Here is a 17,370-nt window from a genome sequence, read left to right as displayed (position 1 = left end):
AACTTTACACCTTGGCATCACAATATTTATTACAATACCAAAAAGTATTCTAATTAACCAAGGGATAATTGTTCATTTTATACTTGTAATACAATATATGTTGACACAGAACCTGGACTATCATGAGACAAAATATGGAAGGAGACACAGAGCTTGACTAAACTGAAGAATATCCATGTTTAAGCAAAAAAAAAAAAACTTTGTGAAGGTACTGATTTTATACGCTATGACTAACCATAAAGTCAAGCTAGAATGATCTCTGTATTGGAAGACCCCCTCCAGGGAAGAGCTGAGAAATTTGTACAGTATCTGCAAGATAAAATCGCTCAGATTTGGGAAGGGTTGGATGCAGATTGAGTAGGTCCGGGCGAGATGGTGGAGGCTGGTCTTGATGTCTCCATCTGGGATGAGTTCAATTCTGTGACTCCTGAGGACATGGACAGGATACTGGGGGGGCTAAATGTGACCACATGTTTATTAGACCCGTGTCCCTCCTGGTTGGTGCTGGCCACCCGGGAGGTTACACGTGGCTGGCTTCAGGGAATTGTTAACACTTCTTTGATGGAGGGTGTCTTCCCTTCCGCCTTGAAAGAGGCGGTGGTGAGGCCCCTCCTCAAGAAGCCCTCCCTGGATCCAGCCATTTTATCGAATTATCGTCCGGTCTCCAACCTTCGCTTCACGGCGAAGGTTGTTGAGAGTGTGGTTGCACGACAGTTCCCTCAGTACCTGGATGAAACTGTCTATCTAGACCCATTCCAGTCCGGCTTCCGGCCCAGTTACAGTACAGAGACGGCCTTGGTCGCGTTGGTTGATGATCTCTGGAGGGCTCGGGACAGGGGTTGTTCCTCTGTCCTAGTCCTATTAGATCTCTCGGTGGCTTTCGATACCATCGACCATGGTATCCTGCTGCGACGGCTCGGGGGGCTGGGAGTGGGAGGCACCGTTTATCGGTGGTTCTCCTCCTATCTCTCTGACTGGTCACAGACGGTGTTGGCAGGAGGGCAGAGGTCAACTCCGAGGCGCCTCCTATGTGGGGTGCCACAGGGGTCGGTCCTCTCACCTCTTCTGTTCAACATCTATATGAAGCCGCTGGGTGAGATCATCCGTGGTTTTGGGGTGCGATGTCATCTGTACGCTGACGACACCCAGCTGTACATATCCACCCCAGACCACCCCAACGAGGCCGTTGATGTCATGTCCCGGTATCTGGAAGCCGTACGGGTCTGGATGGGGAGGAACAGACTTCGGCTCAATCCCTCGAAGACCGAGTGGCTGTGGATGCCGGCTTCCCGGTACAGCCAGCTTACTCCATTGCTGACTGTTGGGGTCGAGTCGTTGGCCCCCACGGAGAGGGTACACAACTTAGGTGTCCTGGATGCGCGGCTATCTTTTGAAGATCATCTGACGGTTGTCGCCAGGGGGGCTTTTTATCAGGTTCGCCTGATCCGCCAGTTGCGTCCCTTTCTGGACCGGGTTGCGCTGCGCACAGTCACCCATGCCCTCATTACATCTCGCCTGGACTACTGCAATGCTCTCTACATGGGGCTCCCCTTGAAGAGCGCCCGGAAGCTCCAACTGGTCCAGAATGCGGCCGCGCGGGTTATAGAGGGAGCACCTCGAGGCTCCCATATAACACCTATCCTGCGCGGGCTGCACTGGCTCCCGGTGGTCTTTCGGGTGCAATTCAAGGTGTTGATTACCATCTTTAAAGCGCTCCATGGCTTAGGACCGGGCTATTTATGGGACCGCCTACTGCCACAAACAGCCTCCCACCGACCTGTGCGCTTCCACAGGGAGGGCCTCCTTGGGGTACCGTTGGTGAAACAATGTCGTCTGGCGACCCCCAAGGGTAGGGACTTCTCTGTGGGAGCTCCTGCCCTCTGGAACGAGCTGCCTCCGGGGCTTCGCCAACTCCCCGACCTTCGGACTTTCCGCTGTGAATTGAAGACTCTTTTATTCCGCCGAGCTGGGCTAGCCTGATTAAGTAATTTTAAATGGGGTTTTAGTTTTTATATTACTTAGTTTTTAATTTCAGCCACTATTTATATAAATTTTAGTTTTGTTTTTATTGTATATTTATTGTATCTTTTAAATTGGCTGTTAACCGCCCTGAGTCCTTCGGGAGAAGGGTGGTATACAAATGCAACTAATTATTATTATTATTATTATTATTATTATTATTATTATTATTATTATTATTATTATTATTATTATTATTATTATTATTAGGCATAAATAATGAAATAAATCATGCCAGAAGGAGCAAGGTGCCACTCCATTCCGGATCAGCATTGCTATGTCAAAGATGGGCACAGAAAACATGGCGAGACCTGAGAAATGAGACTGAGGGACCAACAGTGAAACTACCCATTCTGATGGATGAGGGTATTGCGAAAGACTAATATTGGCAGATTACATCCCTGCAAACAGAGCAGAAAATGCCTTTCTTACAAAATAACTCTACAATTGTAATAATAATAACAATAGTAATAATAATATCAGAGTTGGAAAGGACCTTGGAGGTCTTCTAGTCCAACCCCCTGCCCAGGCAGGAAACTCTACACCATTTCAGACAAATGGCTATCCAACATTTTCTTAAAAATTTCCAGTGTTGGAGCATTCACAACTTCTGCAGGCAAGTTGTTCCACTGATTAATTGTTCTAACTGTCAGGAAATTTCTCCTTAGTTCTAGGTTGCTTCTCTCCTTGATTAGTTTCCACCCATTGCTTCTTGTTCTACCCTCAGGTGCTTTGGAGAACAGCCCGACTCCCTCTTCTTTGTGGCAACCCCTGAGATATTGGAACACTGCTATCATGTCTCCCCTAGTCCTTCTTTTCATTAAACTAGATATACCGAGTTCCTGCAACCGTTCTTCATATGTTTTAGCCTCCAGTCCCCTAATCATCTTTGTCGCTCTTCTCTCCACTCTTTCTAGAGTCTCAACATCCTTTTTACAACGTGGCGACCAAAACTGAATGCAATATTCCAAGTGTGGCCTTACCAAGGCATTATAAAGTGGTATTAACACTTCACGTGATCTTGATTCTATCCCTCTGTTTATGCAGCCCAGAGTTGTGTTGGCTTTTTTGGCAGCTGCTGCACACTGCTGGCTCATATCTAAATGGTTGTCCACTAGGACTCCAAGATCCCTCTCACAGTTACTACTATTGAGCAAGGTACCACATACCTGTGCATTTTGTTTTTTTTGTCCTAAATGTAGAACCTTACTTTTTTCACTGTTGAATTTCATTTTGTTAGATAGTGCCCAATGTTCAAGTCTGTCAAGATCTTTCTGTATCTTGAGCCTATCTTCTGGAGTGTTGGCTATTCCTGCCAGCTTGGTGTCATCTGCAAATTTGATGAGTTCCCCATCTATCCCCTCGTCCAAGTCATTGATGAAGATGTTGAAGAGTACTGGGCCTAAAACAGAGCCTTGGGGTACTCCACTGCATACTTCCCTCCATGTGGATGTAGTTCCGTTGAGGACTACACGTTGGGTGCGGTTGGTCAGCCAGTTACGAATCCATCTGGTGATGGTGCTGTCTAACCCACATTTTTCTACTTTATCTAGTAGTAGGTTATGGTCTACTTTATCAAATGCTTTACTGAAGTCCAAGTAAATTATATCGACAGTATTCCTCTGGCCCACTAATTTTGTCACTTTGTCAAAGAATGCGATAAGATTAGTCTGGCATGATCTGTTTTTGACAAACTCATGTTGGCTTTTGGTTATTATTTTGTTTGCTTCTAGGTGTTCAGTGATTCGTTGCTTGATTATCTTTTCCAGAATCTTCCCTGGTATTGAGGTTAGATTGATAGGTCTGTAGTTTTTTTTCCTTTTTTGAAGATGGGAACTACATCAGCTCTTTTCCAATCCTCTGGCAGCTCCAGGATCTTTGAAAGATATAGTTCAGTGGTTCTGAGATTTCGTCTGCCAGTTCCTTCAGAACCCTACAGTGTAATCCATAATGTCCAGAACTGGAGTAACTGAAAATTGTTGCTCACAGTCTAGCACTTTGTTCTGTCTAGTAGCATAAAACAAGAGGAGAAGCTCTTCAACTCAACTCTTCATCCGGCTCTTCGTTCAGCCTACTTTCTGACAGGGCACTTTGCCATCAGTTTCATTTCTGTGGATGGAGTGCGAATTGAGTGTGTCCACTCTTCTGCATTAGTGCCTAAATAGCCACACAGACTGCTATTTAAACATTTGCTGAACAGGAACAATTAGGCAGGGAATTCAGGGCTGTAATTTTGACTTTACTTTGTTCGCGTAACCCATAACTGTAGAATCATTGTGAAAAGAAAAATGTTATTAGTTGTGTCTCATTGATGCAAGTAATAGAGGCCTAGAGAAGGAGGTGTGAATCACAGTTCTTAAGAGGATTTTGGTTAGCAAGCTGCTTCAGGAGGTACAGTGCAGCTCTGGTGTTGTTCTAGTCTGATATAATTGAAGGGTGTTAGGTTCATTCTGTTGTGGTCCGCCAGCAGCCTGCAGAGCTGGCAATGGAGTCGGACAGCGATGAGGCTGGGGAACGCCCGGATGAGGGCTCTGCGTCAGAGGCTGAGGTGGGGCCAGGGCCATCGGGGAGTGAGGTGCAGACTCCAGAGCCTCCAGAGACTGATAGTAGTGAGGCAGAGGAACAGAGGAGCCTGTTCCTAATGCACACATGAGAAGAGCTGCCAGAATACAAGAGCAGCTCAAGCAAAGAGGACAACTCAGGAGTAGGGCCAAGAGATGACTGGCCCCTCCCATAAGGCTTAAAAGATCAGCAACAGTGTTTGGGCTTTGCCAGAAAACAACATTGGTAGCTTCATCTTCTTGCATTTATTTTTGTATCAGTGACTTCTCAACATTTGCCAAGAAAGGCCTTTGCCAGTTTGCCTAATTGGACCAAGGTTTGCGATAGGACTGAGGAATTTGTGTTGGGAGGAATTTGTTTTAATTTAATTGAACTACACTAGGAATGAAGTAATTCTCAGCTGTTTGAATAAAGTTTGTTTGTTTTTTCACTGACTGAGTTTCCTACTACCTACTTGGGCCTGGGTCACAACACATTCAGTTAGTCAGTCAGTCAGTCAGTCATTTCATTCATTCATATCCCTATTATTTTCATAAATAACTGAATGTGGTGAACACACACAATATTCCTTCTGCCTTCTATTTTTCTCATTGCAACAAACCTGTGAGGTGGGTTGGGCTGAAAGAGAAGGACCGGCCCAAAGTTACCCAGTCAGCTTTCATGCCAAAGTCTGGAGAAAGCTGCTCTATATTTTATTAATTATCCACCTGGCCCTGCCCTCCACCTTTCAGTTTTGTGTTCCCCTTTGCATTTCTGTTGGCCATCCTTCCAGATGCCTATTACCACTTCTTTGACTCAGATCCTAGTCCTCCTACGTTATACCCATATAAATTCACATCCTACATTCTTCTGTATGCAGTATATCCAGCTCTTCATCCTAACTGTGCTTCATCTTGAAATTCTAGCAATACGCTTTCATCTTTTCATGGTTTGACTGAAAACAGCTTTGATACAGCACCTTCTACAAATAAAGCAAACAGGGGTGAAAGCTGTAGCACCGTGAACACATCCAAATGCCACGGGAGAAGAACAAAGATACTAGCAGATGCGATCGCTTTTTAGCACTCCAGAATTGATTTCAAAAATAGCAACAGGTCAAATAGAGGGGGAAAAACAGGTATAGGTTAGCATGTAACTACTGAATTATTTTGGTTATACTGAATGTACTAGGTTGCTGCAATTAGGGCAGGCTTAAGCTGCTGTTGTTGTTTTTTAAAAAAATCCAGATTACTCTTGTAATATTGTTTTCACAAATATTTATCTGCTGCATCTAAAATTTTTGTTGTAACCTTAATAATTTGAAATCTCAAGAGACTGTAATTCAACAGTGTCCATTTGCTGGTGGAGTAAATTCTGCCAGTTGTAACGGTATATAGGAATGACCTTGGAAGACAGGAAAGAGATGATCAGATAAAAGGGGGAGGGAGCCTGCACCGGCATAATGTACACAGAAAGAAACTTAGAAAGGATCTGCCCTGACTTATCCGCATGTAAAAAGAGACAACAAGCCGACGGCAGGAGATTTGTACTTTCAGACTTTCAAGATTCTGTTAACGTAACCTTACATTAAAGTGGAATTGGCTTGTCTGGTTATGTTTCTATCTGGTTTACTTGGGAGACTGACACTAGGAAAACATAGTTCTTCTTTCTCTTTTCCTAAGCACATATCCCCAAATATGCTCCAGAGGATTGGGAACTCGTTGAAATAAATTAGAGCACAGGAGAAAGGGAACAAGGGAAGAGATTATGAAAAAGCCCACTTTCATATATAACCATTTGCCTTCCCGAAGTTTGGATTCACATATTTTTTTTCCATCTTCTGGATCTAGATGGATTAAAAATATATGAAACAAATTAAATTAAAAATACAACTGAAGTGCTTATCATATGAAAGCATACAAATTGCTTCTCACTTGAATTAAGCGTTCAAGTTTACTAGTGGCTTCAGGTGCTAAAAGTCCTTGTAACCATTTTCAAAGGCCTTGGAAATCCAAGGTAATAAGGAAGGTAATAGCTTGTTCTCTGCTCTTGTTATCTGAAACCACATTCTCATCTCTGACATTTTGCCAGACTATGAATCAAAGTAGCAGCAAGGAAAGTCAGCGAGATATCCCTTAAAAACATTCATTTTATGCAGGAAATTAAACAAGTTTATACCGAGTGTTTCTTGAGAAATAGTAGCTGACAAATGTTTAAATCCTCTGGGGACAGAAGAATCTTACTGTCAAATCTCATGAACATAATAGCTTTTTAAAGCAGAAGGTAGCTGTAACCCCTTGTTTTGGGACTTTTACACAGAAGGTATTTTTTGTAAAAATAAATAAAGGAAGCAAAGGCAGAAAAAGATCTAAAAAACAGAAGCTCTAAAGGGCCTGGTCTCCTTTACTATACTCTTCATGCCCTGCCTGTGGTTTGCTAATACAAATGCAATCATTGATCTGTCTCTAGAGAGTAATGCTAGATTAAAAGGACAACAGGTTGGTCTCTTATCCAGGAGGGATTGCACAGTGATCACAGTGCAGGGTGAACCCTTCCCTTTCACTCTTTGAAAATAAAGCTGCTTTCTCATATATGAATGTGCATTTTGCAAGAACTCAAACTGAAGCCTGCTGTACAGAGGTTAAGGGCCTATTCCCACAGTTTTTCAGCTGGAGAATCTGTGGGCAAAGTCTTCACTTCAGTCCTTTCATTTAAGAAGCTCCTTGTCGGGAAAAAAAATATGCATAGCATAGACCAGTGATGGCTAAACTTTTCTGGAGTGCCCAAAGCGTGCACTCAAACTCGCACATGCATGACCAAATCGACAAAACATGCGGGACCTGTACCTGCCCCCACCCCTCATGCATGTGCGCCTGCCCCCCACATGCCCCCCACCCCCTGCGCATGCACACACGCCCCCATATGTGCCCTGCCCCCACTTGCACCGCACAGATCCGAAGACCAGTTGGCTAGTGGGAGGCGTGCGCACATGCGCAGCAGAGCTGAACTGGGGCAACAGCTCATGTGCCATCAGAGAGGGCGCTGCGTGCCATCTCTGGCACACATACCATAGGTTCACCATCATGGGATAGACATTCACTTGTTGCCACAGTCAAAAGAAAGAAAAAGACACATACGAGAACAAAGCAGGTCAAACTCCCTTCTTTGCGGGAATTGTCTTCACCTGCATTTGAACTAGCCTCAGGACTGATCCCAAGTCTTGGGTCATGACCTTCAAAAGACAAATATAAACAGATCAATGATTGTTAAAAGCTCCAAGGCTCACCTGTTTTAAAATGATTTGTGAATTACTCTCCCCAACAGTCTTATGGTAGAAGGGAAAACAGGAGTTGTGACCTGTGACAAAGGTGTTTTGGCAATTGCAGAGCTCAGCTGTTCTGCTTAAGATGATCACTTTTGCAACTGAATCTTCAATCGTCACCTCTTTTAGCTGAAATATCTATGCTAAACTTCACCTCCCACAATCTCTCCCAGTTTGTCTTGGAAAAGAAAGCACATTGAAAACAGAAAAGCAAAGAGACCATCAGGTTCCTTAAGCTTCAGCTAAGTTGGGCCTGCTTTAAGTTGATGTTTTTCCACAGTAATCACTGCAATTTTTTAAAAACACTGTCCATCCTTTAATTTCCTACCTATATTAATGGGTAGAAAATCATTTTATTCCTATTTTTAAGCCTAACTGCAGACTACAATTTACAGGCAGTACTGGATTGGTAGCTTGTCTGGGTCTAGGATAATATATGTTTTCCAAACCCACCATGAATTGGTTAAAGCAACACCAAATCAAACGCATCACTTTCTGATTTTGTGTAGCTGCTGCAAATGAGCCCAGGAAAAGCCGCAGCTCTTTCCTTTTAGGAATCACCAGCACAGTGACATAATAGTCACTCAGCATTTTCTGAGTATTTTTTGGTTGTATTAGCTACAGCAGTCAAAATGTTGGACTAGGACTAGGAAGGCTCAAATTCAAGACCATTTTCAGTCCCATAAGCTGACTGGGTAACTTGGGCCAGTCCCTTTCTCTCCCAACACAACCATCTCACAGAACTAGGAAGACAGAAGTGCCAGATGTTCCCATATTAGTGACTTTGAGTTTCTGGCTGAAAGGCAAGATATAAATTTAATAACCAACCCCAACAAATAAATCCTTACTGGTTCTATTATATATAGTTCTTTATTAGCTCTCGCTCACTCGCTTGCTCTCTTGTGGTACCAGTAACATTAAGAAAAACCTTTGTTTTGGTAATTCTGGACCTCTTGCAGCACTTCAGTTTTGCTTCTGTTTCTCTATTGTTTTCTTTTCTACTTCTCATTCTGTCTCGGTCTCAAAAGGCCTCCTAGAAAATCATGGGGTGGATTTAGCATCAGTATCTGAATTTGAGAAGGCTTATTACACAGGTGTCACTCAAAATATAGTTCTCTCTGGTTATCTGAAAAGAACAAATGTTCTTCCTTTCCTTATTTGCTGCTCAAAAAAAATCACCCCATCACCTTGCAATTGTTTCCATCCAGAATTTTCCTTCTTTCCTCTACAAGAGGTTGTTTTTTTCCTATCCATACTTTCACCGTCATCGACACTCATTTCCTTTAAAAACAATGCAGTCAGCTATGGAAATTCCAAGTGCTACAACTTTAAAGGTAACCACAACTGGCATGATGTCTATTTACTTCAAATCAACCATAGCATCGTATTGCCTGAAACCTGTCCATCAAATAACCTCTAAAAGCTTCTAAAAATGTGCACGGTAAGTGAAAGCCAACTGAGTGGGGCCTTCGTGGAAAAGATTTGTTACTGAGTAGAGCATGAAACTGTCAGGCATGCAAACATACACACAAACTGTACTTGCCATCTTTTATGACGGGGAGCGAAGATTCACACATTAGCCTATTGCTGCTTCACTGAAGATCGCTTTGTGAAAGGAGTGCTAAATGAAAAGATTCTCTTTGCCTGCAAAATGTTCACATTAAAAAAGAGAGAGAGAGAAACATCAAATGCCACAATCTATTTAAGAAGACAACAAAAAGAATTGGAATTGATACTTCTGAAATATAAATGTCGATGCTAATTTCACCAAATTATGTTCTAAGAATCTCAGACAGGTTAAGCCAATGCATGGCTGGATAAAGAAATGGTATCCTGCTGAACTGTTATAAAATACCAATTCAATTAGCTCCAACAAGCTGGTTTCCAACTTCCTCCTTCTTCTACTCTATAGCAAAAGGTTAAAACATGCAGGAGATCTGTGACTTAAAATATACTCCATCGATACCAGCTAACAGAAGAGTCCTCACTATTGATTGACTCCAGATGAAGTCCTCCCTTTCTATACTTAACAGACAGCTATCTCTATTGATTGATTGTGTGGTTCCCTTTCTGCTTATGGATACTACCTTTTCAATCACCTTCTAGAATTGACCTCTTATAATAACCTTAATCTTACCTCTTTCACTCCCACCATTATATCTGCTACTTCTATTTCTCCTTCACCTGCAATATTTCCAATAAAAATTTACATATATTACATGAGCAACTATGGATGATGCTGGAGCATCAGAATGAGTACAGTACAATATGCTCATCATTTCATCATTTAAATTCTTGTATCTGGTCAGGCACACACACATAATGATGTATGCAAAATATTGTAAAACTCCTGGCCTGTGCATTTAAACTCTAAAGGAGCAAGAGCCCCAAAGGCTCCCTCCAACACTATCTTGGGAGGATATGACCCCCACACACTCTTCTAGTAATACCAAAACTCCAGGGGTCAACAAAGGGTCAGTGTTATTATCCCAGCTCTTAGAAAATTGAATATTATTATAGGAGTTTTTAGCTGCCATGGAACTGGCCACCCTGATAGAAATGTGAATTCAGAATAGCCCCCAGGATGCCAACTGCAACAGTAAATGAATTTGTCAACCTTTACCAATTTGGTTCCCTCCAGATATGTTAGGACTATAGCGGTACCTCAGTAATTATCATTATTTGGTTCCGAGAGGTGTGATGAGTACCAAAAATGATGAGTGCTAAACAGATTTAATAAATAAAATAAAATCTAAAATCTAATAATAAAATCTAAATAATAAATCTAAATAATAAATAATAAATAAAGATTTTCCCATAAGGAGAAACATAAGTCACAAGGCAGCCAACACTGACAATTTCTAGCTTGTGTGTTGAGTACCAAACAAACAATGAGTACTGAGACAAAATTTTCATGTGAAAATGCACTGAGTACCAAATTCTATGAGTTTCAAGCAGTTGAGTACCAAGTATTCAAATTCCTAGCCACCATGGAGAATGCCAACTGTAGAAGGCTCCCCTGGGTCGTGCAAAAGAAACTAGATACCGTATATACTCCAGTATAAGCCGAGTTTTTCAGCACGTTTTTTGTGCTGAAAAGCGCCCCCTCGGCTTATACTCGAGTCTACCCTTGCAGCTGGGCCGGCAGGATGAGCCCAAATGCTGCCGGCATGCTTTGCCAGCTCGGCCGGCTCGTTTTGGGGCGGCGGCTGGCCTCCGGCATTTTCTTCCGCCGCTTTTTGATGGCGGCGGCGGCAGTGGTCGGCGGAGGGAGCGGGGGGCGGAGGGGGCGTTCGACATTTTCGCCCCCCTCTCACTCGTCCTCCTCTCGCCCTCGGAGGCGGAGGGGCGTTGTCACCTCGCCCTCCTCTTACTCGTCCTCCTCTCGCCCTCGGAATGTGAAAGAAACGTGGAAAACTCCAACTACAGTATAAAAAAAAAACATTTGCACTCAGTACTTTTTATTTTATTTTATTTTTTGCCAAGTTTTCCCCAGGGTTTTTTTTCCCCCCTATCGAAATTTGGGAGGTGGGGAGAAAGAGGTGAAAAGAAAAGCCTCTTGGAAAGCGGAGAACACGGCAAGAACAACGATTTCTCCCCGCCTCCCGGCGCCGTCCTTCTCTCCCGCCAGTCACACGGTTCAGTTTTTCAGGCTAACTATACTTATGCTTCACCCCCCGGAGTGAGGAAGAAGAAGGGAGGCAAAAGAACCCGACCCTCGCGCAGATCAGCAAATTAGCTTTCCTTCTCCAAACCAATTGGAGGCGGGGGGCGACGCTGCCGAGAAGCCGCTGCTTACAGAGAGCGAAAAAGCCAGGGAGACCTTGGCATAGGTGGGCGGCTGGTGTAAGGAAGGAAAGAAAGAAAAGGGGAGGAAAATAAGAGCAGTCCGAGCTCTGAACTGGGGAACGAGAAGGAAAGAAAGAGGAGAGAGAGTAAGGACTGCCACTGGGGTCAGGAGCAGAGCACCAGGAAACAGGGCGGCCAACGCGCATACTACACACACACAAACACAGAGCCAGCTCCTCCTGCCGCTGTTGAATCTTACTTCACCGCACTGAGTCCTTCGGGAGAAGGCGGTATAATAATAATAATAATAATAATAATAATAATAATAATAATAATAATAATAATAATAATAATAATAATAATAATAATAATGATGATGATGATGATGATGATGATGATGATGATGATAATAATAATAATAATAATAATGATGATGATGATGATGATGATAATGATAATGATAATAATGATAATGATAATAATAATAATGATGATGATGATGATGATAATGATAATAATAATAATAATAATAATAATAATAATGATGATGATAATGATAATAATGATAATGATAATAATAATAATAATAATAATAATAATGATGATGATGATGATGATGATGATGATGATAATGATAATGATAATAATAATAATAATAATAATAATAATAATAATAATAATAATAATAATAATAATAATAATAATAATAATATTCAGCCGTGCTTTGATGGCAGCCTGACGTAAAATGGGGGGCAGGGGGATACATACACGGTTAGGGAAAAATAACAAAACAACGTTTTGGGCTCAATTGCAGTCTTAAATTGAGGACTACTTGCAATTTGAACCTTATTGGACACTTCATTCCTGGAGGGTTTTTAAAGAACAGACTGGACAATCCTTTGTCTGAAACAGTATAGGATCTCTTGCTTGAGGAGTGGGGACTGGACTAGAAGATCACTGTTAGTTTGGGGTATGTTCAGAGCCCACACATCTGATGACATAAAAAAATTGGCAAAGTCATCTCAAGTCACTTTGGCCGTTATTCCAGGTGGGCTTACATCTGTATTGCAGCCCCTAGATGTCAGTTTAAATAAACCTTTCAAGGACCGTGTGCGAAGGATGTGGCATGAATGGATGACATCTGGTCAAGCTCGTCTGACAAAAGTTGGAAATCTGAGAAAGCCAGACATAGAACTAATAGCACAGTGGGTTCGTGATGCATGGGAAGATATTCCAGAGGACATGGTGCAACGTGCCTTCAAGAAATGTGGCATTAGTAATGCTATGGATGGCAGTGAAGACAGCGCATTGTATGAGAGTGACAGCAGTGATGATGACGACTGTGAACTCAGTGATGACGACAACGTATATGCGGATAACATCACAGAAGCTGAAGTAGCTGAAGCTCTGTTTGGACAAACAGATGATGAGGAGGAGAACTCCAGTTTTGAGGATTTTAGCTCGTTAGCTTGGTTGCTGTTACTTTTAAAGATACTGTATTTTTGATACCATATTCTTTTTGGGGACCCCCTTTTGCACTTTTATTGTTTTTCGTTCAAATAAATATTCATGTTATTTTACTTGGCTCTATCTTTATTTTTTACATTGACCAGTAGCTGCCTCATTTCCCACCCTAGGCTTATACTTGAGTCAATAGTTTTTCCCAGTTTTTTGTGGTAAAATTAGGTACCTCGGCTTATATTCGGGTCGGCTTATACTCGAGTATATACGGTAAGTAAAAACACAAAGGATCTTTGGAACTCAACTCACTGCTTTACATTTTTGCTTCTTTTATCTGTTCAGTGTGAGCAGTTTGGGGATATTCCATGTGACTGATATACCTGTATGCATACTGCACAAAATGCCCGTGTTACAAGTCCTCTGAAAAGTTATTAATGTGTTTTCGAGCAAGCTACTGCTTGCTGAAATGACTACTACAAAACTGTGGTGACAAATGACAAATGTTTTACATTAATCATTGTCACAATGTAAGCAGTGATGTCTTTTTCTTGTAGAAAGAATCAAATTACCCAATTTTAGCAAAAATGACCAAGGCATCTTACTTCAAATTTAAGAGACCACATAATGCCTGCAAAATTGAATTGCCTTGGGCTTAAACAGTGTATATTGATTCCTGATCATTATAGTAGTTACTTCTTCAAAACAGAAAGCGGGAGCAGGAAGCAGAAATCATGATGAGTAAAGGACAGCCCAAATGGAGAGGGCAAATCTGTGTACTTATCTGCCCCACTTTTTACTGAAAAGTCCAAATAAACTATTTTTCTCCAGATGATGAAAAAAACAAAAACCATGCATACTCAAAAGTGAATTGCAATCTATGGTTTTTTAAAAAATTTCTACAGGAAGAAGAAAACAACTAAACCATGTTTGAATGAAAATGATAGAAAAAAACTATTAAGATCTCCCTCTCTTCAGTGCTTGCTTCTTGCATCGCAACAACAAAAACATTTGAAACCAAAAGAGTCCCTTAGTTATAGCTCAATATTTTCTGAGGGTGAGCATTCCATGACATCATAATACAGGCTTCCAATGTCTTGTTCAGGAACCCTTGATTCATGGATTTATCTGCCCCATTCCCCCAAAAATTCCTCCCGCAAAAGACTCTAGGTCACACACTGGGGCTACATGGCCACTGGACAGGTTTGTTTCATCTCACCATCATTTTTAATACTCATGTTCCTAGAGTGCACAACACTCTAATGTCATTTACTTGGTTTTGCCTCAGAGCAAGCTCAGCATCTAAGATGGCTTTAATATGAATTCTGAACCCAGTCATTGAACACAGAATTCTCATGAAAATATCCTCCTCATCCAGGAAAGCTTATCTACCATTATCAATATGAAGTCTTCCAGATAGGTTTCCACATTGATTCTCCATTATACCATTTGGAAAGTCCCGAGTTGCTGGATAATACTTGAACTAGAACAGAGTTCTCCAATCTTTCCAGCTTTGCGGATTAGTGGGGGAGGATGTGAAGAAGAGAGGAGAGGGTTCCACACAAGCAACCGGCAAGCCTCTGTGTGCATGTTTGCCCGCTGCTCACGCAAGTGGGGATGTGTGCCCATGTGCACACGCTTGCCTGCTGCTTCTGCAGTCTGGTTCCTAACCTCTCATGGCCCAATAGTGGGATGCAGCCTGGGGATTGGGGACTCCCAATCTAGAAAATGAGAGGGATGCATTGATTTGGATTTCTTTATCATGGTCTATACAGGAAGCTCAATTTTCTGCTCTGAACTCCACAAACATATCTATTTGGTGGGTCACAAATGTAGAGCACTTATTAAATCAGATTTCCCAATCTCAAGCATTCCAGATCTGTTGGGACTGTAACTTCCAATAATCCAACAAACTATTACCACACCAAGCAAGAAGAAGACCTTCTGCACACAAATTCCAGTCGTACTTTTTATAATTTTGTGAACAATAAACTTAAAGACTCAAGATCCATCTCACCACTAAAAGAACCTAACGGCAAAGAATGTAATGATGAAACAGTTAAAGCAAATCTCTTTAACACATTCTTTGCCTCAGTCTTTGTTAACAGTAATAGCTTATACCCGAAATTCCCCAATCGTACCAACAATGAGTACAACGACCTAACACATATAGACTTCACAGAAGATAATGTTGAAAAAGCTCTTAGCAAACTGAAATATTCCCTATCTATTGGGCCTGACGGACTATGTGCATACTTCTTAAAAAAACTTTCCACTAATATAGCAGAATCCCTAAGCATAATCTTTGAAAAAGCTTTCATGACCAGCTCCCTTCCCAAACTTTGGTCACTAGCCACAGTCATCCCTGTCTTCAAAAAAGGAGACCCCAGCCTACTTGAAAATTACAGACCAATCTCTTTATGCTGCGTCACCTGCAAAGTAATGGAATCAATCATCAACCAATCCATTACCCTCCACCTAGAAACAAACAACCTACTCTCTAATAAACAATTTGGTTTCAGAAAAAAATTATCATGTAACTTTCAACTTCTTCACTGCAAAAACATATGGACTACAAATCTTGATCAAGGCAAAATGATAGATGCAATCTACATAGACTTCTGTAAGGCTTTTGACTCAGTAGTACATGATAAACTTCTCCTAAAACTGAAATCCTATGGCATTTCAGGACCCCTCCACAATTGGATAATTGCTTTCCTATCAAACAGACAACAAGTGGTCAAAATAGGCAATGCTCTATCAAATCCTGTTCCTGTCAAGAGTGGCGTTCCCTAAGGCAGCGTTCTTGGACCAATACTCTTCATATTATACATTAATGATCTCTGTGACCATATTATAAGCAATTGTGTTCTCTTCACTGACGATGTTAAACTATTTAACACTACCAACAATACAGCTACCCTTCAAAAAGACCTTGACTTTGTGTTGGAATGGTCAAAAACTTGGCAACTCCAAATCTCAACTAACAAATGCTCTGTCTTACACATTGGAAAAAAGAATCTGAACACTAAGTACAAGCTTGAAGGACATTACCTTACAGATGACCCCCACCCTTTTAAAGACCTTGGAATTTTAATATCAAATGATCTAAGTGCCAAAGCCCACTGCAACTGCATCACAAAAAAGGCTCTAAGAGTTGTAAATCTAATCTTGCGTAGCTTCTTTTCCAAAAACACTACACTACTAACCAGAGCATATAAAACATTTGCTAGACCAATTCTTGAATACAGCTCGCCTGTCTGGAACCCATACCACATTTCTGACATCAAGACAATTGAACGTGTCCAGAAATATTTTACAAGAAGAGTTCTCCACTCCTCTGAAAACAACAAAATACCTTATGCCACCAGACTTGAAATCCTAGGTTTAGAAAACTTAGAACTCCGCCGCCTCCGATAGGACCTGTGTTTAACTCATAGAATCATCTATTGCAATGTCCTTCCTGTTGAAAACTACTTCAGCTTCAATTGCAACAATACAAGAGCAAACAATAGATTTAAACTTAATGTTAACCGCTTCAAACTTGATTGCAGAAAATATGATTTCTGTAACAGAGTCATTAACACTTGGAACACACTACCTGACTCTGTGGTCTCTTCTCAAAATCCCAAAATCTTTAACCAAAAACTATCTACTATTGACCTTACCCCATTCCTAAGAGGACTGTAAGGGGCGTGCATAAGAGCACAAAAGTGCCTACCATTCCTGTCCTATTGTTTCTTTTCATTATATCCAATTAATATAGTTATTACATACTTATACTCATATATATGCTTATATATTATATAGCTATTTCATTTCATGTTAATGCCTATATATACTGATGTGACAAAATAAAATAAATAAATAAATAAAAATAGTTTGTTGTAGACGTCAAGTCACTACGTGTGAGCTCTAGTTCCACCTTAGATATGAAGCCCAGCTGAATGACTTTGGGCAAGGCATTCTCAGCTCAACTCATAAGAGTTATTGTGGTGAGGAAAATAGAAGGAGGAAGGGGTATTAGGTATTTTTGCTGCCTTGAGTAATTTATAAAAATAGTAAAGACAGGATAAACATACAAATTTATATTGATATAAATTAGAATTAAAAAAATCTAAAGAGTAAAAAAAAATCTAAATTTCCATCTAGCACTGAAGAATGCAGCCAAAGTATTCTGTGTCCTGTGCTGCTGATAAACAAAATCCGTTCCACAAATGTTACAGGCTATATGCTCAAGC

The 17,370-nt window shown here is 41.2% G+C and overlaps 1 protein-coding gene across 6 annotated transcripts in view; it reads right to left on the bottom strand.

Moving 5' to 3' along the window:
* TSPAN4 (tetraspanin 4) overlaps nt 1-17,370 on the bottom strand; it is an 827,759-nt gene that overhangs the window by 635,399 nt on the left and 174,990 nt on the right. The window contains exon 1 of one of the 6 annotated variants that reach the window (XM_058157489.1): nt 9,426-9,433. The exons of the other annotated variants lie outside the window; for them this stretch is intronic. The gene's annotated coding sequence lies outside the window, so the exon portion shown is untranslated. Of the gene's footprint in view, nt 1-9,425; nt 9,434-17,370 lie in introns of those variants that run through there. 6 annotated transcript variants of the gene reach the window in all.

This window comes from Ahaetulla prasina, chromosome 1, assembly GCF_028640845.1.
Source record: "Ahaetulla prasina isolate Xishuangbanna chromosome 1, ASM2864084v1, whole genome shotgun sequence".
NCBI classification, from domain to species: domain Eukaryota; kingdom Metazoa; phylum Chordata; class Lepidosauria; order Squamata; family Colubridae; genus Ahaetulla; species Ahaetulla prasina.
The sequence above is the reverse complement of the archived record's forward strand: the minus strand, read 5'-3'. Positions and strand labels throughout refer to the sequence as shown.